A 24,733-nucleotide genomic window follows, 5' to 3' on the forward strand; every position below is an offset into this window, starting at 1 on the left:
AGAGAGAGAGAGAGAGAGAGAGAGAGAGAGAGAGAGAACATAGCAGGAAACGAGTTACTGAGGCTAGAAATGGAATGGGGACAGTGGCTTGTATGTGGATGCATCACTTCCGCACAGGATGTCACATACACTTGAGCCCAGCTCGGCCTGAATCTCAAGGGATGCCAGAGACCCTTCTGCAGGGCCAAGGAATAGATAAGCCGTGGGTTCCATGACGACAGGTTCTGAGGTGTTGAGTTCAGCGTCTCCCTTGACCCAAATGCCCATGTTCTTATGCAATTCCATACTGCAGACCCAGGCAGCTCACAACAAGTTCAGTTTCAAAACCATCTTTTCAGGGCCAAGTCGGGCAAGAAGGTGTTTAACAGCAGTTCCTATGCTTCAAAGGGAAGGCAGCCATCTCTCGGTGGAGCATTCAGCGAGCAGCTCTGTGAGAAGCAAGCTCTCAGCTAAATGAGATTGAAAGGGGGCAAAGAAGGGTTAATCTCCCTCCATTAGGGAGGGGCCCGCTTGGTGGAGGTGAGGAGAATAATCTGTATGAAGTGCAGACCAGACAAAACACATTCCGGAAATGGAATTCCGGAGCAGGCCGAGGAGGATGATTGCCCCGATTTTCACTGTGTGACTCTTTCTTAGATCTTGGGGTCTTTACCTAGCTTTGAAGTCACAGCCTCAGGGAGGAGGAGGAGGGCATGCTCACACTGAGCGAGGGAATATCTGAACTGTCATTCCATATAGCTGGGGTGTCTGGGAGCAGAGGGTATGGCCGCAGCTGCCAGGACACTGAACAGGCCTAACCGACCCCAAATTAGACACTGGACCGGCCAAGTGAGCAATAGGTGAGCGAGTTGCTTCCCTAGGATGGGGAATGCCCTCTGCTTCTTCTTATTATTATTTTTTTCATTTTGTAAAATCGTTTTAAAAATGTTTATTATTTAAAATGCTTATTATGATTTGTGTGTATGTGAGTGCATGAGTGTGTGCATGTGCCTACACACACACACACACACACACACACACACACACACACACACACACACACATGTCCCAAGAGCTCAGAAGCATGGTGGATCTCTTGGAGCTGAACTTAAGAGTTGTATGCCACCTGATATAGGTGCTAGGACTCAGCTTGGGTCCTCTGTAAGAACAATACATGCCCCTAAGCACTGAGCTAGCTCTCCAGACCTTATTTTATTTTAAATTACGCATGTGTATCTGCATATGACATGTGCGTGTAGAGGCCAGAGGCATTGGATCTCCTGGGGCTACAGTCATAGATGCCTGAGAGCGGCTTGATATGGGTACTGGGAGGCAAACCAGCTTTCTGGAAGAATAGCAAGTGCTCTCACCTGCTAAGATACCTCTCCAGACCCCTGTTCTGAAAACAAAAATTAAGAGATTTTTAAAATAACATTTTCTTTCTTTTTTGGGCAATGTGTGTATGTGTGTGTGGTGTGTGGAGGGGGTGTTACAAGAAGTTACAAGAACAGTATAGGAAGCTGACACACACCTGTGTGATCCCAGCAGAGGTAGGGGGATGGGGAACTGAAGTCTAGCCCGGCCTCGGGGTGAGACCCTGTTGCCAGTTAGGAAGGTAGTAAGTGTGGTACTCTAGCGGTACCTTACGAGGTACAAGACATGCAGTTTCCCCATGCCCTGGCCTGCACTTGCTGACAGGAGTAGTTTCTGTTTGAGTAATTCCTGTAGGTATATAGCGGCCCCTTTTGCTCACCTACAATAACAAGGAAAGATAGGCCAGTGACTCTGAGATCAGGGATGGAGTCTCTCTGATGTCTCTGGTTTTTACATGAACTTAGTGTGTTTCAGTAGTTCTGTAACATCTTCTCACAGAGAGCATCAACCAGGATACAGATCTGTCCAGCAGCACCACTCCCGGGGCCTCCTTAAGAGTCACATCGCCCTAGTGCTGGACCCTGGCAGCCTTGGCGCTCACCTCCCTCACTGCCATTTAGTTCCAATGAAAGTATTCTATACAGGATATAACCCTCTGGGATAGGTCTTCTTTTACACTGTATAAAACCCTTCTGATCCATTCAACTTGTAGGCAAAAAGGCGTCCTTTTCTTAGACAGTGTTACATACCCTACAGTTGGCGCTATCTGTTCACTTGTTGAAGACTTGTTGAAGGCTTTTAGAGTTTAGGTGTTAATGTGCAAAGCCATGGATATTTACATACAGACCATTATGTGGATGTATACTTTCATCTTTCTTGTGTAGGAGAGGATTTGCTGGGTGGTATAGAAAGAATGTTGAAAGAATACTATCAGCTGTTTCAAAAGATGTTTGTACCATCTTAGATTCCCACCAGCAAGATACAAGGCATCTAGTTTTCCCATGCCCTGGCCTGTACTTGCTGACAGTAGTATTTTCTAGTTGAGTAATTCCTGTAGGTATATAGCAGCTCCTTTTGCTCACCTATAATAAAATGGAAAAAAAGTTGGGGCTCCTGATCCTGGGTAGGATGGTCTCTAAAAAAAATTCACGCCTTTCCGGCAGTGACGACCTCCCTACGAGAACATGCCTCTCGCAAAGGATCTCCTTCATCCCTCTCCAGAAGAGGAGAAGAGGAAACACAAGAAAAAGCGCCTGGTGCAGAGCCCCAATTCCTACTTTATGGATGTGAAATGCCCAGGATGCTATAGAATCACCATGGTCTTCAGCCATGCACAACAGTCGTCTTGTGTGTTGGCTGCTCCACTGTCCTCAGTCAGCCTACAGGTGGAAAAGCAAGGCTGACAGAAGGATGCTCCTTCAGGAGGAAGCAGCACTGAGAGCCCCCGATTGAAGATGAGTGGGAACCTTCCCAATAAACACATTTTGGATATATAGAAAAAAATTCACTATTCCAGCTTTCCTAATAACTGTCTACATGGCCATTTATGCTGCCTGGCATTTAGATAATGGGAAATGGCTGGTCTCTTCTGCATGGAGTGAAGGTTTGCCAAGTAGCTCCTGGCTACCGTGATGAGATGTCCCATCAGGGATTGCTGAGCCTCTTTGAGCCAAGGTCTCCTTGGACTAGCGGTCCCCACTTCTGTAGGGCAAGGGAAGTGATACAAATTCATAGGGGAGGGACAGAGTTTTCTTCGGCTAGACCCTTCCTGCAGCTCTGGCTGTAGCCTGAGTAGATGCTGCTCTCATAGTGGAGATGGGGCATGGAGTCAACACAGACAGGTAGAGTTGGAACACCAGCAGTACCCGGCAATCATCAGAAGGCCTAATGAGCACCTTCTGCTTTTTGCTCATGTGCTCTGGGCCCACAGTGAGATGCAGAAACCCTGTCTAGATGTCATAGAACCCTGATTTTTCTCTCCCACTGGTTAAGTGCAGAGGCATTAGTCTCACCAGTTTCCTAGCCTGAGGACCCAGTCCTTTGAGTGACCAGAAGGTCATATATAAGAAGATGCATCAGTTGAGAAGGCTTTGAAGGAGCAAGAGACATGGTTCAGTGGTTAAGGACACTGCTCTTGCAGAGGACCTGGGTTTGGTTCCCAGCACCCACATGGTAGCTCACAACCATTGCTAACTCTAGTTTACAGAGGATCTGAACTCCTCTCCTGGCTTCTGAGGGCAGCAGGTGCATGACGCACATACATACATGCCAACAGATACACGTACACATTAACATATGAATCTAAAAAAAATATTGTTTGTTTGTTTTGAGACAAGGTCGCTCTATGTAGCTTTAGCTGTCCTAGAACTCAGTATGTAGACCAGGCTGGCCTCAAACTCAGAGAGATGCACCTGCCTCTGCCTCTGCTTCTGGCTGGGATTAAAGGTACACACAACTACTTCCAGGCCCCCCTCCCAAAAAAAATGAAAGAAAAAAATTGCAGGACAACAGGAACATGAACCTCATATGGAGCAAACACTGAGGACACAGATTACCCCAGCCATTCCTGAAATATCAGCCTTCATCAGCTGAACCTCAGACTCGAGGGAGATTGTAAACACCATTAGAGTCTATACTGATCCAAGCTTGTGTCCGTAACTTTGGACTAGAAAACCAAGAATCAAGAGCATTACCAGTGGGACCGAGGACAGCCATGAGATGCCGAGGACTGGTCGTAAGAGCAGCTCCTCTGGTGTCTTAGCATGGAGAAGTGCTATCTCTGGGTTTTGTTCCTCACCAGCTGACTGTGGCCAGGGGTAGGCACAGAACTACATGGCAGGTTATGGCATCTGAAATGTGAACAGGGGGACTGTGGACAGTGGAGCAGTCTGTAAAGGCAGAATTTGACACTAGTGCATGCTTTTAATCTCAGCACTCCAGCGGCAGAGGCAGGTTCTACCTGAGCTCTCTGAGTTCAAGGCCAGCCTGGTCTCTACAGAGCAAGTTTCAGAACAGCCAGGGCTACACTGAGAAACTCGGTCTTGAAACACACACACACACACACACACACACACACACACAGGGGGGTGGGGATGAGATGCGCCCCTTTGACAGTTGAGTTAGGAGGATGAGAGGAAATGGAGGGCTTTCAGACCATCACATGGCAGGTGGGCATGGGTTGATGTTTTCTGCAGTGTTGTACAGATGCAATGGACTATTATGTGTCCTCTTAAATGAGAGAGTTTTTAAGTTTGATTGGGCTTGTTCAACAGGTTCTCTGCTGTGACTATCATTTCACCTGTTTGTAACTCTCCATGCTCAGGTCCCTGCTGTCTGTCCCCCTGTTCCCACTTCCCTGGTGAGGAGGTCCCGTCACAGCACCTTTCAGGCTCCACAGACACCTCCCCTGGCTTGGAACTTCGTGATGCTCTTCCTCGGGGTAGGATCCGCTGGCGCTCCACACCAAACCCTTGATTTGTTTTCTATTCAGTTCACATCTCCCGGCCTGAGATGTGCCTAGTACTTAAACTCGGCTCTTGCCCTGATGCTGATCCAGTTTTTGTCCTGAGACCCACTATGGCCCAGTTCTGAAGGACAGTATCTTTTATAGATGGCTGCTCTCTGTCCTCCTAAATCTACTTCGCAGCTCAGAGATCACAGGGGGCCAGCATCACTAGGACTAGGAGGATAACCTGGGCCCCTCCTGAAGTCCAAACTATACATGTGAGTCCTGAGATACAACCCTACCTATCAGAGAGCAGAGACAATTTCCCTGGCTGAGGCAGGGGGCTGCTTCAGGAGCCAGTCTTGTTGTGTCCCTTCTGTTTGCTATCAGAAAGTTAAGCATCTTCAGGTCCTGTGTCTAGTTCACTCTCTGCCCCTTAATCTACTAGCATAGGAAATGAATGATCTATGTTTACTGCATTGCTCTCATATTTACAATAGTTTCCTGGTTCCTTGTCAAATAATCACCTTCGTGCTGTAACACACTAGCTAAAACAAAAATTCAGAAGCCAAAAAGAATCTTAAGTTAATTTCTCATTTGGATGTGTGCTAAGGATCCAGTAGTTTTTCCTCCAGAGTCTATGTGCTGAGGCTTGGCAGGGTTGAGGCAGTGAAAGCTTTAGGAAGTGAGGCTCAGGGAAGGTAATTAGGTCATGGGGGCATTGTCCACAGGAGGGATTACTATAGGTCTTGTGCAGTGGGATTAGTTTCCATGAGAATGGATGCTGTAAATAAACCTCTCCTGAATCCCTCTTCTCTGTGTAACAGGTGTTTCTGCTGCTGTGACGTCATTTGCCCAGAGGCTCTCGTTGGAGCTGAGCGGATGTTTGAAATGTGTTCTCAAACCTCCAGAACTATACACTAAACGGATATCCTTTTTAATGATATTTTTATTTATCAGGTGTTTTGTTATAGCAATACAGAATATGACAGTATACTAGGTCAGGGTTACTCAACTTTTTTTTCCTGTGCAATAAATACCAGTCGAATGAATATGTATCAAACTAGACCCATTTATATACGTAACACATATAAGCAGGTCTCAGGCTCTGATGTGTATATGAATATCAAGGGCACATTAAAAATGTATATTTATGATATCTGAAAGATAGCAGGTGAAACCTAGACATGGCTAGCCAAAGTCTCCACGGAGTGATATGGATAAATCTAAAATGCCAGAGATTGTGATCAGAACTTCTGATGTCCCTGGGACCCATAAACACACATTTTCATCTGAGAAACTAAAGGGGACCAGATTCTGGAATAGACACTGATGCCTTTCTGGATCAGAATTTACCAACTGGTAAGTTTAAAAAACAGATTATACAACTTCTGGGAATTTTTCTTAAATTGTCCACAAGGTGCCCATCAACACCCACAGGAGTGTTTACATATTTATAACAGCGGAGCACCAGAGGCAATCAAAATAGCCATTAAAAAAAGAGCTCAATTAAAATATGCCTGTGCAAAGATAACAGTCATTAAAAATGATATTTTCAAAGAGTACTTGTCGATTTGCAAAGATGCTTACAATATAACTGTAAGAGGGGGACAAAAGCAACAAAACCAACAAAAACCCAACAAAAAACAACAGCCAAGACGAAAATGACAAACTATATAGAGTGGAAAAAGGAGGAGAAGTGTAATAAAGTTGAAAGTCTAGCCAAGCATAGTCTAGCTGCAGATGGAGGATGCAGCCTATCTCTGGGGGAACCCTAAACTACATCTTTTGAAAGGCAACCCTGGGACAGCAGAGGAACTTAGGTCAATGCTAAGGAACTTCGGTCAATGAGAAAGGCCTTCTCACTGGCTATTTCTTTCCTTCTGTGATTCGTGATGATGAGATTCTGGACAGACTGTGTGACCCATTACCTCTGACAGACTGAAGAAACACAGCTCTGGGTCAGTGCCTCTAGGATGGTCAGTGTTCAGTGTCAACTTGACAGGCTCGACCGCTACTTAGCACTTGGGCCTGCAAGGAACGTGTGAGAAACGGTCATTTTGCAATGTGTCTTGATTAGGTTCATTTTTGTGGGTAAGCCCGTCTTCAGTGTGGGCAGGACCATTCCCTGAGTGGGGATCCTATACTGTATGAAGTGGAGAAGACATGCTGAGTGTGAACATTCATTGCTGTCTGCTTCCTGCTTGTGGATGGGCCCTGTACGGCTACTTCAAGCTCTTGTTGCGGTGACTTTCCTACCATATTGGACCATCCCAGACTGCGAGCCAAACTCAACCCCTTCTTCCCGAAGTTGTATTCACCAGAGTATTTTATCATAGCAACAAAAAAGTGACTAAGATTGCGTCCATGGAGTAGATATCAAGCCTCTGTTCCAATGGGCTAGGGATGTGTAGAATCCCAGGAATCACCTTTTGGCACACAGAGAACTCAACTGGTTTCTCTCAAAGATTTTACTGAAGCCTTTTGGGCCTCTCGTCCAGTCAGACCTTATCAAGGGGCTTGGAAATAGTCGTACCTCATTGGATAGGAATGTTGCTAAAGATCACAGAGGAAAGGTGATTTAGAGACTTTTTTCTTTTTTCTTTTTTTCAAAACAGTGCTACTTCCCAGCTGTCTCCAGAGCAAAGACACCAACACTGGCCCTAAGGGAGGCAACTGTTCTCACAGCGTGTTGACTTAGCCTCCGCGTTCCCGTGTCCAAACCATTCTGCACGTAGAACCTCGCTCACTCTGTCTCACCATTACAGTTTTGTTTTTTTGTTTTTGTTTTTAACAACAACACAATTTTGGAAGAGGGAAAGAACTTCAAAATTCTGGTAAAAGCCAGAGGCTTCTTGAGTGAAAAACAAAACCCCAAACTCTTTTGTGTGGTGTTTTCCAGATTATGACAGCTAGGGGATTTCAGTGTGAGAAATGACAAAGCCCAATTACTATGAATTCTTAGCTTTCGTAAATATGACGCGAGCTTGTTGCAAAATCCTCTAAAAGGGGTGACAGGGCCTTCATAATGCTGACCCAGGAAGAAGGGAGCTGACACTTCTGTGCTTTTCGAACTGCAAAGCCCCTGAGGTCAAAATAACCAACTGGGCCAGCTGTTGCCCATGTGAGACTGCTGTGTTCAACTTGTCAGCGTTCCTCATGGACAAACAAGATCAGACAAACATCTTCAGGTGACCTAACTCCGCATAGACTGTGGTGTCTCCAATGTGGATTACACAACTCATGTATAATTAAAGTGGAAAAATAATAAACTATGAGATCAAAGTGGAACTAACTTACGAAAAGCCCCTTTTCTGCTGAGACCTATTTTGATGCCATTTTTAAAAAATGTCAAATACTAAAAATATGAATGTATGCTTGTACACAATCCTGTCTTGTGGGGTCACCATACCTGCCAGCCTAACAGTGACAATGGCCATGAGGATCTGTGGCTTTCTTTCAGACACTTCATGTTTACTGTAGTGAAGTCCTGATGACTCGGTTTGATAGTCACACACCTCTCCTTGTCACATAATGTAGCTAGAAACATCAGAAATCATTTCCTGTGTCAAACTGGTATGCTGTGTGTGCATGGAGGAGATCATATCAGATGGCAGCTGAAACTAACAAGCCATGATTAGTCAGTATTATGGTTAGAATCTGAAATGGTCCCCCCTGGGCTCCTGGGCTATACCCATGGACCTCAGTTGGTGATAACACTGGGAGGTTCAGATGGAACCTTGCTGGAAAAAAGCAGGTCAGTGATGCCATATTGTCACAGCTCTGTTTGACCCTGGTCCCTCCCTAGATCTCTTTCTGTTTTGCATCTATGATGAGAATCTCCTCCACCACACACTGTTGCTGCCAGGCTGTGATGTTCTGCTTGGGAGCACAAACCACAATAGCCATAGAGTGAATCCACTGGACCCAGGAGCCAAAATAAATGTATCCTCCTTTGGTCACCCTGCCAGGTGTCTTCTCATAGCACGGCCAGTCTCCTAAGTGAGTGGACCATGACACCAGACTTCCTCACCGTGGCCTTTTGCTCTGTGCTTCTTGAAAATCTGTTAAGCGGAGACTTTTGAAACCTTGTTCTCATTCTCAACTCATTCCTTTGGATGTCTGCTTCCAGCGAGCAGCACACCCCTATACTCAGCCTATTTTACTCTTGACTCTTTTCCCAGCCAGCCCCCAGCTCAGTGGACACTTAGTCCTTGACAACTCTAGAAGGTGAACTTTGAGGGGTAGAAGCATATCTTGAAAACAAAAATTAACTTGTTATTTCTTCAGCCCACTCCTGAGATGAAGGGACAAACAGAGATCTAAGAGGCTGTCAAACTGGCCAGTAACAGGTCCTCCCACACAATGGACAATGCCCATTCTTCAGGATGGGGATATGGAAACGGGGGTGGGGTGGGGTATCAAGGCCAGCGACAAGATTGAATCTGTTTAGACAGATATTGACCATAAAACTAGAGAACTATGCACTATGCAGCCCAGGCAGAGACTTTACTGGAGCTCTTTCCTGACATTTACCAGTGAGATGAGGATTTTACAAAGACCTACAGTGACTGAAAATCTACGCAAAATATAAAAATGAGCTAAGGGTCTCCAAGGAGGGATCATACCTTTACCTCTCATTGTTTGGGCAAATGAGACTTTGCCTGAAAAGAAAAAACTGGAATTATACATCCGGTATAATTTTTTATATTTTGATGGGGGTAGCATTAATGTTCCTGCCCAAGTCTTTTAGTCTATATTAAAATATTTTCTAATACATTTATTTGAAGGCCTTTTCTTAGAGGACCCTTGTTATTAGTTAAGTATCACAGGACCTGGGACAGATGGGATAGAACAGTTGCCCAAAGTCCCCAAGACTAGGCAGAACCACAAATTCAGGACTATAGGGATGTTTGATAGATTACTCATGGTTGTGGGAGCAGAGTCCCATTGAGAAATCCAATCCAGTTTGCTTGACACAAGATACATCAAGAACAAAGCAAGAAAATGCCTTGAACAAATGAATGGATAAAGGGATGGCCAGCAGGAGCAGGGGTGGGTATGGGTGGGGTGGGGTGGGGTGGGGTGTGGGGGTGGGGATGGGAAATGCCCTTCCTGCCTCACTGGCCACTGGCAGCAGAGTATGTTTACCTCGTTTTAAGATTAAAATGGACAGCGGCATCTTGGGAAATTTCTCTCATTGTTCTTTGTCCACATGGCCAGATAAAACCTATGAGTTTCCATGGGGAATTAGACTTATTCCATAATTGTTGCTGCTGGTTTGAGATAGGGTCTTGTTTTTGTGTCCCTGTTTGGCCTAGAACTCACTACGTAGACCAGTTGGCCTTGAACTCATGAGCAACCCCTTTGCCTCTGTCTGCTACCTGGGATTACAGGTGGGCAGTTATATGCCTGGCATTCTAATATTTTTTTTTAAAGACTTATTGACTTTTATTTTATTTGTATATACTTATTTACCTCGAAGTATTTTGTACACTATGTACACACCTTGTGCCCAAGAAAGCCAGAAGAAGGTATTGGATCCTTTTGAACCGGAGTTACAAATAGCTGTAAGCCCCTATGTGTGTGCTGGGAACTGAACCTGGGTCCTCTGCAAGGACAGCAAATGAGGTATTTCGCCACTCTATCTTCTAACTCCACCCCCATCCCCCCCCACACACATCGCTCTACTCTATAGCTTTATATTTGAGCATTTCCAAGTTCTCACATTGGATGCCAGAAAAATTTACCATTTTCCCAGAAATTCTCCCCAGTTGTCTCTGAGAAGTGGCTGCTCTGTAGTTAGCTATAGTCACGTGTCTTGGTTTCAACCAGTGGAATGTGAGGAAAGATGACGAGTACCACTTGCACCCATAAGAACCCCCCCCCACACTCTTCAAGTTCTTCGCTCCTCCTACTGAGGAGAGCAAAGATACACCCATGACTTCTGAAAACCACACGCAGCAGACAGCCCAGCCTCCTTCAAACTTTGAGTTTCTTGTTTCTGTTCGTGTTGGTTGAGGATCAAACCAAGGGACTTGGGCACATTGGGCAAGGAGTCTCGTACTGAACTACACTCCCAGCTTTGAATCTCATGAAATTCAACTAACTGTTGAATACATGAAGGCAGTTACCTCCAACTAACCTGCACTGTCACAGGACCAAGAGGTAAACACTATTGTGTTTGAGCCAATCTATATTCAGGGTCTACGATAGCAATAAATACGTGTCAGGACACGTATCCTCTTTGACACAACCGTCGTAGTGGTGTGCAGAAGTATCTGGGCCCTGTACCGGCCTTTTCTTTATTATTCTAAAACTTAAAAAATAAAAGTAGAATTAGAGACTTAAATGTACGGACTCACCAAGGTATTTGTTACACAGCAATCAGATCTTTCAGCCAGAAGAACAGTAGGCTGGCATAGCCTTGCTTCAGGACAGCCCAGTCTGTAAAATTATATTTAAAAAGTAAAACACAAGACCTATAAACCATATATTAAAGTGCGCAGGACATTTGTTCATGACGAATTTGTATTTCCCACTAAATAATAAACTTCTGCATTGCCTTAGAGTAAGGCCCACTTTTTTTTTTTATAGTGCCTGAACCACATTAATGTATGAAGACTTGGTGTGCTGAGAAAACACACAGAAAATAGACTCTCGCTCGAGAGGTGTTTGGAGAAGCCAGAAGAGCAGAGAGATATCAATCTCTATGCCTGTCTGCTCCGCAGTTCTCATGCACGTGAATAAAATCCTTTTCACAGAAACTGAAATTTCCTGAGTAGAAACTTCTAGAACATATAAGTGACAGGGTATGCCAAGACCTAGGAGTTTTTAGACAAAACTAAAACAGACGACTTATGCTTCACCTTTGTGCCTTATGGCGGCCTAAGAGGAAATAAGGAACCTTAGCCAGGACTTCTCAGCTGATGCCTGAGATGATGAAGGTGCATCAGCCGAGTGCTGACCACGCTCCCAAGGCCGGCTGGGGACCCTTTCTACCAGGCTTGCCATTCTTCCCCCAGCTCCCCAAAATGTGAAAATACTATTTAGCAGATATAGAGCATATGTTTGCCTAGAATGGGGCTTGCTTTTAAGTCTGATCACCCCATAAAAGATCCAGGAAGCAAACAGTCTAGAACCCCAAACACACATTTTGGCCTTCTTGAAACAGGGCTTCAGGTTGGGATAGGAAACAAGGAGCCTGACCCCTGGTTTCCCCCAGTAGCTTTTGCTTATGCATTCTTGTTTGTCCCTGTGGAGAAGAGAGAGAGCAGGCCCCTCTGAGGTTGTATTTAGAACGTCCCAAAGGCTGTTCCCACACCCCCTCTGGGTTGCTGCCTGCCAGGCCCAGCTCTCAGGAGCAAGATGGCGCCCATAATGTTGGACCATGACTGAGGGGCTAAGGGTGGGCCTTCACTTACTCGGAGGTGCTGGCTCCTTGGAAGCCCACATTCTGCCAACTCCCTGGGCTCAGGAGTTACCACCGAATTCTTCCTCTGGATTCCTCAACTCCTGGTTGAGATCTGCTCCACATAATTTTCTCATGATGTCACTGCTTACATTTGGAAAGATGATCTATAAGCAAAGGCCTCCTTAAGGCTTAAAAAAGAAGAAAAAAAAATTAAGATGGGTTGTGGGGAGATGGCGAGAGCACAGCAGTGAGCTCCCGGGCTATGAGAACCACTCCCTGGCCAGGTTCCTGGCTGCAGACCGAGGCCAGTGGCAGGCCATGAGTGACGTCAGGGCCAGGCCTGAGTCATAGCCAGTGGCCCGGCTGCCCTGCCACTCGGAAAGGGACAAAAGGAACCTTTGATGTCCAGAGGCCCTCCTCTCTTGCAGGCTGGCTGCACTGAACAGCAGGCCAGAACATTCCAGCTGTCTCCCCGCCCCACCCGCCGCCCTTCCTCCTTCCGGAACAGTCTCAGAAAGATTCAACAAGGCCTCCCTGAAGGGCATCGGCCTCCTGTACAGCCACCGCAGGACCACTTTCTGTAACCGAGAAGCCTGGAAGAAAAGGGGCTTCCCCCAGGACCCTCTCACTTCCCCTGTCACGTGTCTTCCTCCTTGTGGCCCTCACCTTAGCAGAGTTCTAATGGTATTTAAAGATGAGGAAAGATGGACTCATTGTCACCGTCCCTGGGCAGCCCCCAGTGCTCAGGGCGGGCTTGCTTCTCGATGTGCTATGGAGGCAGGCCTCCGCTCTCTGCTCTCTTCAGCCTGGGCCTCGGTGGCTTTTGTCTTAGAAGACCTAGTCATATATCTGTACCTGGCATGAAGCTCACTAAGTACACTGTGAATGAATGAATGAATGAATGAATGAATGAATGAATGAATGAGTGGATGAATGAAAACTTTAAAATAAATGTGGAGGGCATATTCTGTGATGTTTAAGTCTCCACGGTAAATACTTTATGTCAGTGTTCCACCTATTATTGTGACAAAGCTGTGCTTCCTACGTCTATAGATGAGGAAATGGGTTCTCAGATGCTTCCCTTAAGTCTCACAGCTAGTCAGTGGCAGAGCATGGGCTGTCAGACCTCACATTCTCTTTTAGCTTCCATGTTGAGAGGCTGGGGTGAATGAAGGACTGCTGACTGATGTGCCTCCCAGGGGAGGAAAGCCAAGAATAAAGGTCTTGAAACCTGACCAACCATCCAAGAACATTGCAGAACAATCAGGCATGTTCTATTTAGGTGAGGTAGGCCTCCTGCACTCTTGATGGGCCAACACCACAACTGAGGCTCGATAAGCAACCAGTCTGTCCTGAGAAGCTGGAGCCAGAAGGCAAGGCAAGGGAAACCCAGTGGCCGAAGCTCTGGTGTGTGGTGGAAGAGCTACAGCAGACAGAGCACCTCAGAGGAAGCCATGGCCACTCCCTCGTCATTGCCTTCCTGGACTCCACGTGCAGTGGTGAAATTAAAGGGATGGGTGTGGGCAGGTAGGAAATCTAAGGGAGAAGGGACACGGGAATGTTCTGGAGAACTGGAAGGCCCAGGTGAGGAGGTGAAACAAATGCGTTTTCTAAGGATGAGAAGGGGCCACGGCCTAACAATAGCAGCCCCTTTCTTAGACTATCTCAGTCCCACTGGGAATAAGGATGAGGCTAGACCACATAGAGAGCCCCTGCTCTGCTCTATGTGTCAAGGCAGGGGTGCCAGGAAGAAAGGCCGCTCAAGAGTTGGGTCCTCATCAGGATGAGCTCCTTGGCACCTTCTCCACAGGGCCTTGTGATTCTGTCTTGTACTTTTCCATGACTCTCAAATGCTTCGCTTCAAGAAGAAGATGAAAGTCAGGAATTTCCAGCCCTGTAGGGAAAGGCACTGGAGACTTTGGTTTCAATGACATGGGTTCACAGCATTTCCCCTCTCTCTGGAGGCAGGGCAGGTTCTGGTCATGGAGACCTCTCACTGTGGCTCACAGTGTCTGTCTCTGGTGGCCAGGGGACACTATGTCCTTTTCCCAAGAGCTCTGCAGTTCTGTGATTCTCAGGAATCACACTCGTTGAGGGGAGTTTGGATCCTGAGGCGGGTGGGATTAGCAGATAATCTCAGAGGAGAAACCTGCGTGCACTTCATCAAAGGAGAGGTGCTAAGAGGCAGTTTCCCTGTCTACAGAAGTGCCACTGGATGCCTCCCTGCTCTGTTTCCCTGGGGGAGGGGAGTTGGTGGTCTAGCCCACTCCACAGACACCGGTCTTTATTTCTTTAATAAGACTAGAGATTCACTATTTCTCACTGTATCTAGTGATAGGGCAAACAGAAAAGGAAAAGAAAAGAAAAAGCAGAAATGATCAGTAAACTAAAGCAAGCTGCTGATCAGATCCTTGTGTTGCAGGTGTTGTGGTTGATGCTAACAGGAGGAGAGGGGAAGGAAGAGGAGGAGGGAGGGAGCAAGAGAGGGCGGGGAGAGAAATATAAAGCCAGGGTATTGAGCAGACCAACCCCTTGGAGATACAGAGAAGCTTCCCAGAGATCTCTCCTTGCCTGTACCCTGTGTTATGGAAACCTCCTTCATGAATACAGTATATAACTGTATATTGCTAATTTTCTGGAAAACTTTTAAGTAGTTCTTCAGGCCTGTCTATACTTGCCGCCTCCGATTTCTCTCACTTCCTTCAGTCTTAAAAAACACAGTTAAAATATGATTTATGCAGCAGAAAGTCCACCCACTTAAAAGATAATTTGATGGATTTTAATATATTTACATATATTTGGCATATTTGCATACTCATAATCTACTTTTACAACATTTTTGTCACACATCTCACCCCCCAAGAGAAACACTGTACATTTTAGCCATGGCAACCACCAATGTCCCTTCCAGTTCTAGGGATCTCCCTCCTCTGGCAGGTCACACAGATGGGATTATGCAGTAAATGGCCTGTCCTGGTTGGCTTCTCTCACTGACTGTGGTGCCTTCAAAGTGTGTCCATGTTGTAGAATATTTCCATGCCTATTCCTTTTAAATCCGAAGAATATTCTAGCGCTCGAGTGTAAGACATTTTGTTTACTATCTTTGAACCAATTGATGATGGGTATGAATTCTCCCACCTGTTTCTATGTACAATACTGAAGATTGAACCTAGAGTCTCACACAAGCCAGGCAAGTGTTCTACCACTGAGCTATATCCCCAGCATTAAAAAAAAAAAGTCCTTTCTTTTATTTCAAGCTGGTCTTGAATTCACTCTGTGTCCCAGGCTGACTCTGAACTGAGAGCTCTTGTACATCAGCGCCCTGAGTGGCTGAGACTTCAGGTCTGTACAACTCACTTTTAAATTATCAGTAACAATATTGCCATGCGCTTTGGTGTACAAGGTTACTGTTGGTGGGAGGGGTGTGGTGTGGTGTGTGCATGTGTGTGTGTGTGTGTGTGTGTGTGTGTGTGTGTGTGCACATACACATGAGAGCAAGCACGTACTTAAGCTTTTGTTTCTCTTGGACAGATACCAAGGAGTATGATTGCTGAGCTGTGTTAGTTACTTTTATCGTTGCTATGAATATATGATAAAAAAAAAGTTAAGAAAAGATCCATTGTGGCTCATGTTTCAAAGGGTTTGGCCTGTAGTTGCTTGGGCCCGTGTACTTGTGTAACATCCGGGTGCCAAGAACATGTGACAGGCAGAAAGCAGAGAGAAAGGAGATAGAGAGAGAAAGAGAGAGAGAGAGAAAGAGAGAGAGAGAGCCTGGAGAGATGGCTCAATCGGTCAACTGTTTGCCATGCACACACAAGAACCAGAGAGTTTGGATTCCTAAAACCCATGTTAAAACAAAACAAAACAAAACAAAACAGAACCAAACCGAACAGAACAAAATAGCACAGAGCAGAGCAAAGCAAAAGCCAGGCAAGCATCTGTAATCCTAATGCTTGGGAGGTAGACGCAGGAATCTTTGGGACTGTTTAGTTGATACCGACAAGCTGCAGGTTCAATGAATCAATAAGTGAAGTGGAAAGTGATTGAGGAAGACAATGACAACTTCAAGCTTTCATGTGCACATGACCCCCACATGTGTCCACACACACCTACATATACACACACACACACATGCACGCATGCACGCACTATGCAAATACACATGCAAAAACTAAACCAAAGATAAGTAATAAGTATTGGAATAAGAGACATGCAACAACAAGATCTCCCCAGGGCTTACCCATTGACTTACTTCCTCCAGCTGAGACCTACCTCCTAAAGTTCCCAGAATCTCCCGAAATAGTGCCACCCACTGGGGACCTAACCCTGGAGCATCTGAGCCTGTGGGGACATCTCATTTCCAAGCCATGACACGGCTGGTGTGGAAACTCTGGGCCTAACATTTCTGCGGAACTGTTGAACTGTTGCAAAATGCCACCTCAGTTTGACACTTCCAACAGTCATGTAGGAAGATTCTAATTTCCCCATATCCATGGCACCAGTCTCACTGTCTCTCCTCTCCCCCAGCACCCCTTACTGTCTCTTTATTAGTCATCCTAGTAGGTGATCTATGTGGTCCCATTGTGGCTTCTACCCAATGACTAATGATGTAGCGAATCTTTTCATAAGCTGGTTGGCCATTTGTATACCCTCTCTAGAGAATTGTCTAAGTCCGTTGTCTGCCCTTAAGTTGTACCTTCTTATTGTTGAGTGTAGAAGCTCTTTCTATTTTAAATTAATTCTGGATCTAAATCCTTCACATCCCACATTATCTCCCAGTGTTCAATGTTCCTTCATATGCTTTAAAAATACTTATCATTATCATTTTTTATTCATGTGTATGTGTGTCTGTATGAGTAAATATCATGTGTGCACAGATGCTCTCAGAGGCCAAAAGAAGGTATTAGGGCTGAAATTACAGATGGTTATGAGCCATCTGTACTAGAAATTAAACTCAAGTCCCCCCCAAAAGCTGAAAATCCCCTTAACTCCTGAGCCATCTCTCCAGCCCTTCACATGCTTTTTTTTATTGTAAAAGAAGTTTAATGTTGTTTTTATTATTTATGTGTATGTGTGCATATCGTGTAAGCGTATGTGCACCTTTGTGTGCAGGGCCCACAGAGGCCAGAAGAGGGAGTAGGCTCCTCTAGCATTAGAGTTACATGCTGCTGTCAGCTTCGCAATATGGTGCGAGGCTGTGATCAATCCGTAAGATCAGCAAGGCTGGTAACTGGTGGGCGATCACTCCAGCCCCATGTTTCTCTACATTCTTGATGTTACCGGAAGCACAAGAGCTTTATGTTCTGAAGAAGCGCCAATTCTTGCCCTCTTTTGTCGCTGCTGCTTTTCACATCATGGTTGAGAAATCTTTGTCTAACCCAAGGACACGAAGACGCCCACCTGTAGCCGCCTTACTGGTAGACGCTCAGCTCTGTGAATGGTTTTAGGTGGTGTGAGGTTGAATTTCAACTTCAGTGCTTTCAGTGTGGATGCCCAGCCTGTCCTAGCATTGAAAAGACTGTTCTTAAACTGGCCTAAAGTAGGGTTTATTTAAAAGGCATTCTGGTCTCTCCTCTATTGACATGTCTTCACTTTTTTTGTAAGAAATCTACTGATCATAGTATTAGTGATTTTATTTCTGGTCTCTTAATTTTTACCCATCAACCTAGGAGTCCTCATGCTGGTACCACACTATTCCGTTTACGGCAGATGACCCTGCATGAACAATGCCTTAGGTTTGATTGCCCATGCTAAGAAAAAGAATCAGGGTGGAGAGACAGAAGGGGAAGGGAGGGAGAAAAGCAGGAGGGAAAGGAAAGAGAAAAAGGCAACGGTGGGTGTGTAGGAATAGATCCTTTTCTTTTATTGAATCATTTAAGTAACTCCTAAGAGGCAGAGGACACCTGTGTTTTTTATCAGGAAGGGTGAAAACACAAGTTTCAGGGATAGGGCCCACAGGCTTGAAGGACCAGGAGCCACGCCCCTCCATGCCCCTCCTCTCCGGGCTCCTCGCAGCCATCCTCTCCCTGTTCCCACAAAATGCGCACAATCACAGCGTCATACTGAGCTCCACTGGGATGGTCTATCTTCTGAGACTCTCACACCTCGTCCCATTTTATGCTACAGGCTTCCCCAAGAAGTAGATGAGTCGGACTCAAATCCCTGTTTGATCACATATCTCACCAAGAGACCCTAGACAAGTTACTAAATGTCTCCTCTGCTCTATTATATGTAAAACCAGAGAGGCCGAGGAACTTGACCCATCTCACACAGCCTGGAATTGGCAGGATCAAGGAAAGAACTAGGGTCTTTGCCTCCTACCTTAGATGTTCCGCAGGCTCCCCTCGTGGAAATTCTTTTTTTTAGAAGGATGATTCATCTGGCTGCCTTAGGAAGAATGTTTCTAAAAGCCAAGATCATGATGTTCTCCCCACTATGTCTGAAAACACCAGGAAAGCCCAAGACCAGCGATGCTTCGTGCCTCAAGGTGAAAGGTTATCAGTGCCAATGTCAAAGACTATTAAAGCCAGAGTGTCTGAAGCAGATAGCAGCCAACAAGGATGAGACTCATCTCCGCCTGCTCCTGCTGCTCTGCGTTTCCTACAGCAGAGTGTTCCCTCTAGTGGCTTTGGTGAAAAGAGCCCTTTATAAACGACATTGAAGAGGACTGAGAGCCTGGGTTTCTCTTCCCTGCTGAGAACCTCAGGTTCTCAAGCAGAGGTGATTTTTGTCCCCTGTGGAATGTTTGGAAACATTCGGGGGCAGGACACTACTGCACTGCTGCCTAGGGGCCAGGAATGGTCCTGCTCAGCAAAGATTCATGCGACCCAGAATGGCAGTGTCAGCGGTGCTGATGTGGAGGAGGAACGCCTCCCTAAGCACCCCCCCCCACACCTCCCGACCGCAAAACCTCTCCCACCCCCACTTCCCAGGAGGTGATCTGCCCTGACTCAGACTGGTGGCTACTTTGTAGCTTATGAAGGCTCAGGCTGAACTTGAAGTTTCTTTCTATGAACTCCTAAGTGGTGGTGGTGGGAGACAGAAGCAGGTGGATCTCTTGAGTCTGAGGTCTACAGAGTGAGTTCCAGGACAGCCAGAGCTACACAGAGACAACTTGCCTCAAAAAACAAAACAAAAACAACAACAAAGAACCTCTTACAAATTTGTATTAGAATTGTTAAAATCTGAAAGTAATACAGTAATCCATACTCCCCCCCCCAAAAAAAAGCAATAAAAGAACTTCTATTTCCTCATCCCTTTTCTTAATTCAAGTTGGCATCCTTGAGAGTTTGTTACGTTGAACTATGTTAAAAATGCCAACTGGAGACCACTTGGACCAATGTGGCAATTTCCTTTGACTGAGATGTCCCCCTTGTCTGTGCGCACGCATGCTGAAGCAGGGTCTGTGCACACCCAAGGGGTCTTGGTTAGAGTCAACAACACTTCCCAACAGTTTTGCATTTTACTGAATGAATGTCCCTTCGGATTAAAGATGAGCTAGTTCCATGTGTTCCCAGAGCACTGGGATGCTCATCCCTGTGGAGTTAAGACATTCACAATGGCATTAAAGACACAGAATCAAATGGTACATGCCTGGGATGTCACTGCTGTGTGGAAAGCTTAGCTCAGGATTATAGCTTTCTGTAGGTAGTGCTAACTAGAAAGTAACACATTATTGAGTTGTCATGTTTATTATTTTAGACCAACATCTGGGTGACTAGTGGCTTGGAAGGCAGAAGGATTGTCACAATTACAAGGCCAGACTGATCTACATAGTTAGTTCCAGGATAGCCTGGGCTACAGAGTGAAAGCTTGTCTTGAAAGAAGAAATTTAAAAAAAAAAAAAAAACAGAAAAAAACCCCTCTGTTTATAAGAAACAATGTAATATTGTCTTTCCGTTGACTAGAGAAATGAAATCTATTGCAAATTTATATGAAAACTGAAATAAATTTTTAAAAGATTATTATTTATTTATTTTATGTATATGAGTACACTGTAGCTGTGCAGATGGTTGTGAGCATCTAGTGGTTGCAGGGAATTGAACTCAGGACCTCTGCTCGCTTGGGCCCTGCTCACTCCTGTCTAAAGATTTATTTATGTATTATATATAAGTACACTGCAGCTGTCTTCAGACACACCAGAAGAGGGCATCAGATCTCATTATGGAGGGTTGTGAGCCACCATGTGGTTGCTAGGATTTGAACTCAGGACCTTCAGAAGAGCAGTTGGTGCTCTCAACCACTGAGCCATCTCTCTAGCCCCTGAAATAAATTTTTTTAATTTTAATTTTAATTTATTTCCTATGTATGGGTATTCTGTTTGCATGTACATCTATGTACCATGTGTGTTGCCTGGTGCCTGCTGAGGTCAGAAGAGGTTTTTGGATCCCCTTGTAACTGGAGTTACAGATGTTTGTGAGCTACCACGTGGGTGCTGGGAATTGAGTTGGGATCCTGTGGAAGAGCAGCTGTTGCTTTTAACCACTGAGCCTCCTCTCCAACCCTTAAAAATATTGTACTGGACCAAGGCTGATTGATATTGAGAGTAATCAATCTCGGTTTGGCGGATCACATGCCACGTAACAGTCATAACTAATAATCAAATAGGTTTGTGTCTAGGAGCTAAAAAAATGTTATTCTGTCAAAACAATCATGTTCCGTTTCTATTTTCATGTTTTACTTTCTATTGAGTACACTGTCCAAGGCGAGAATGATCATTTTTCATTTCATATACCTTAAATTTTAAGTAGATAATTTCCCCCAAAGTAGAAATAAGTCACGCTCCACCTGGCAATGTGAGTTAAGGTCTCCCCTCTCGCTCTAGATGTCACTACTGGATATTGTCATTCTTTTAGTTTTATGAATCTGATGAGCAAATGTGGCCCTTTCCTGGCTGGACTCACGTCTAGCACTTTAGACCACAGGCTCTGAAGCCCAACTCACCAAGGTTGAGCCTGTTACCTGCCGACTGATGTTTTGGCTATGTTTTCAGGCCCGAGTTTTTTGATATTTTTCATACCTGTCAAGCAAAGAAAATAAAGTCCCACCCATTAGAGTTTCGGTGGAATTAAGTGAGTTCATATGCAGATAAGAAAAGGGCCTGAATCCGGAAGCCCTCACTATGTGTTACTATAATAGGAGAGTTTGAATCGGAAGCTCTAACCACGTCAGCATAGGCGACTGTGAACAGGTTGTTAATATTGTGTGTTTGTTTGTTTGTTGTTGTTGTAGGTTTAGAGAGCATTTGTGTGTCTTCTTTGTGAGTTTTCACTCCTCATCCTTTCACTATTTTTCTGTGGACCTGTTTGCATCTTATCAATTTGTAGGTTCTTTTCAATGTCAAGAGTGTTTGGGCACACATAAGATATCTATTGCAAATATACCCTCTGCGCACTCTGACATTGGCCTTTTGACGTTAAGCATAATACATGTATTTAAATAAGCCATATGTTAACTTTGTCTGTGGTCACTTTCCTTAATGGAGTCTAGGCCTCGTCTCTTTGACCTTTCATGTTAAGCAAATGTATTCATGAGTTGGAAATGAACTTTCATTGTTGCATTTATTTTGCTCCACTTTTCACACTTTACCATCATGACAGTGTTAGTGAGGACAACCCCACGCGCAAGTGTTTAACTTACTGCGTGTGGTGCATCTCTCCTCTGATCATCTGATCACAGTGCCAAACTGCTCTCCTGTGCCTGGTTCTAAGAGTTCCCATATTCTGGTCCCTCCCTTCTCACTCTGTGATCTAACAGCATCTTCTCTGTAACTAGAACATGGCAGTTGAAGGCTTCCGGGGATCTTGTAAAACACACAGGGTCACGTTTTTCCTGGCCTTCATTCTCTTGTCTAACCTCTCTCATTTGACTCCATTAAAATGTCCATCTTCAGAAAAGACCGCCTTTGCAGGGCTGAAGATGGGTGATGGTGGGTTCTCTTTGTCCCTTTGCAACAAGTGGCATCATGTGCCCCACCTTCCTTCTTTCTTGCTGGCAGTGCTCACGACTTCATGCTGCAGACAATGGCGAAGACGTACTCTCTCATCCTGCCTTGTAGATAAGGCAGAGAAATGCACTGTGGTCCAGGACCGGAGCCACAATAGAAGGTCTATTAGGAAGGTTATGCAGAAAAAAAAAATCCTTCTCTTCAGCTGCATGCTTCTGTAATCAATTATATTGAGATGTTGCCTTGGAGAGCAACAGAATCTTGCAACAAACATGGGGGGAAGTCTAGGCACAAAAGTCAGTACACTGAGTTGATGGAGACAAATCTGGAAGTCCTGTGTCACGTGGGTGAGACATGGTCCAATGTCAGACCAACCTATCTCTAGATTTCCTGTCAACAAGACAGCATGTCTCTGTCATGTAAACCATTGTGGCTCAGTGTTCTTATTTGCAGCCAAGAGATCCGTCACCGAGCATGGGTGTGGTCTCACAACAGGCACTGACCTCATGGTCACATTGGCCTCCTAGCCCATGTCCTTATTTACACCATTGTCTCTGCAGAGCTGGTTGGGAGAATGCTAGCTTGAGCCTTTCGTGGTAAACCATGCCATACATGAGATTCTAGAACAGGGAAATTATAGTGAGGAAACTAGAGTGGCTGCTTAAGGCTAGAATAAGGTGGGAACTTGGGAAGGTGACAGCAGAAGGTTGGGGGCTTCTTTTTGAGGTGGTAAAAATGTTCTAAAATTGACTGTGGTTACAATTATTTATGTCTGAGAATATTCTAAAAGCCATTGAATTATATAGAATTATATGCTTGAAATGGGTGCTTTATATGGCATATTGGTTCTGTCTCAGTGCTGGCGTGCGTTTTTTTTTTTTATTATTATTGTTTTTGTTTGTTTGCTTGCTTTTTCATTTCTTCTGTTTGGGTACTAGTCCATTTTTGTTGTTGTTGTTGTTGCTGCTGTGAGAAATTCCAGAGGGTTAAGAGGCCATCACCATCATGGTGGGGAAACATGGCAAGAGGCAGGTATGGATGCTGGGGCACCTGAGGGCTCACATCTTAAACAGAAAGCTGGAAGCATAGATTACTAACTCAAATGGCAAAAGTCTTTAAATTCTCAAAGTACAGTGACATACTTTCTCTAGCAAGGCCACACCTCCTAAGCCTTCCTAAAAGTGTCAGTACCAAGCACTCAAATCCATGAGCCTATGGGAGATATTCTCATTCAAACCATGTCGTTTCACACTGTGGCCCCTATAGGCTTGTAGCCATATCACAATGCAAAATGCATTTAGTCTAACTTCAAAAGTCCCCTGTAGAGAGAATCTCTTGTGTACTGTATGGAAGTATCACCAGTCAATAAAAAGCTGATGGCCTATTAGCTGAGGCAGGAAATAGGAGCTGGGAGTTCCTGTAAGGGGAACTCTGGGATAGAGTCAGGCGTAGGAAAAGATTTGCCCTGAACTCTGAGGAGACAGGCACATGAAACCGAGAAGAGGTAATCAGCCACATGGCACTCAGAATAGAATGAAGGGGTTAATTAAGTTATGAGCTGGTCAGGAACAAGCGCAAGCTTGTGGCCTAGGTGTTTATTCATGAATAATAAGTCTTAGAGTCGTTATCTCGGGAACTGGGGTGCAGGTTACATTCCCCCCCTGAGGGGATGCTACAGGAAAGGACAAAGGGATAAGGGTAAGAGTGGCCACTGCCTGACTGGGAGGCTGCCCGTGCCTGACAGAAACAGTGGAGAATTATAGAGGTGGACCTGGGGCATAACATGGAGTTTAGTATTTGGCAGAAGGGCTTGCTCATGAGGAAGCTAGGATTTCTGCATGGGGATTACATGCTGACAGGAGGCCTGGAAGGATACCAGGGAGTTCGCACTGGAGACACCAATTGTGAGCAGTTCTATGGGTTAGGAATGATTTCTTGACCATAGTATTATGGCACGTTCTTAAAAGTTGACTTTGAGCTATAAGCTATATTGTGTATATTATGAATAGAACTTTTAAAATGATTTATACTTTGATATAACTTAATTTATACTATTAGCAAGAGGGAATGAAGGAAATATTGGCTTATGAAGCCAACAAGCCCAGCCAGAAGGGCATGGGTTAAAGAAATTTGGAATGAGCTCAGACACAGTGTTGACTTCATAAGGAGGCTACAGATGGCGGCAGAAGCTGGGGGATGAGCACATTGTTCTGCACAGTCACACTTGCAGGAGAGCCACAGGGGTGTCCTTAAGACTAGTGGAGCCCATGACAGTTTCCAAGGACGCACCAGAGATGCTGGAGACAACAGTGAGCCGGGACTGTCATATGACACCCGAGAAGCCTCGTAACCATGGTGAACATATGTTCACATATTCAGGAACACACTTATGTCTGCAAAGGCACTATGACAGGTTCTGGCTTCAATGTGTGTCATGGTCTCTATAATCCAATGGTAAAGACAGATGTGAGACAGGTAGACACAAACAGCTGTAACTTAATTTTTTTCTTCCTTCTCCTGCTTCCCCTACCTGCCATCTCTTCTTTTGGGAAGACTGATACTGGCTATTTTGGGA

At 45.1% G+C, this 24,733-nt stretch overlaps 1 protein-coding gene, 1 long non-coding RNA gene and 1 pseudogene across 11 annotated transcripts in view; 2 read left to right on the plus strand and 1 right to left on the minus strand.

The window, feature by feature from the left end:
• LOC116073857 overlaps positions 1–8,763 on the plus strand; it is a 17,358-nt gene extending 8,595 nt beyond the window's left edge. Inside the window, exons 2-3 of the long non-coding RNA XR_004111944.1 lie at positions 4,676–4,792; positions 5,626–8,763. This is a non-coding gene — a long non-coding RNA (uncharacterized LOC116073857). The remainder of the gene's footprint in view (positions 1–4,675; positions 4,793–5,625) is intronic.
• Positions 1–24,733, minus strand: part of Zbtb38 (zinc finger and BTB domain containing 38) — a 108,240-nt gene that overhangs the window by 58,221 nt on the left and 25,286 nt on the right. For 5 of the 10 annotated variants that reach the window (XM_031346057.1, XM_031346052.1, XM_031346047.1 and 2 more), the window contains exons 2-3: positions 12,223–12,400; positions 11,164–11,245 (exon numbers count right to left, since the gene is read on the minus strand). The gene's annotated coding sequence lies outside the window, so the exon portion shown is untranslated. Of the gene's footprint in view, positions 1–6,729; positions 7,315–11,163; positions 11,246–12,222; positions 12,649–24,733 lie in introns of those variants that run through there. The other 5 variants (XM_031346054.1, XM_031346059.1, XM_031346046.1 and 2 more) reach the window with 3 other exon arrangements.
• On the plus strand, positions 2,508–2,833 carry LOC116073856 (annotated as a pseudogene).

This window comes from Mastomys coucha, unplaced genomic scaffold (assembly GCF_008632895.1).
Source record: "Mastomys coucha isolate ucsf_1 unplaced genomic scaffold, UCSF_Mcou_1 pScaffold23, whole genome shotgun sequence".
NCBI lineage: Eukaryota > Metazoa > Chordata > Mammalia > Rodentia > Muridae > Mastomys > Mastomys coucha.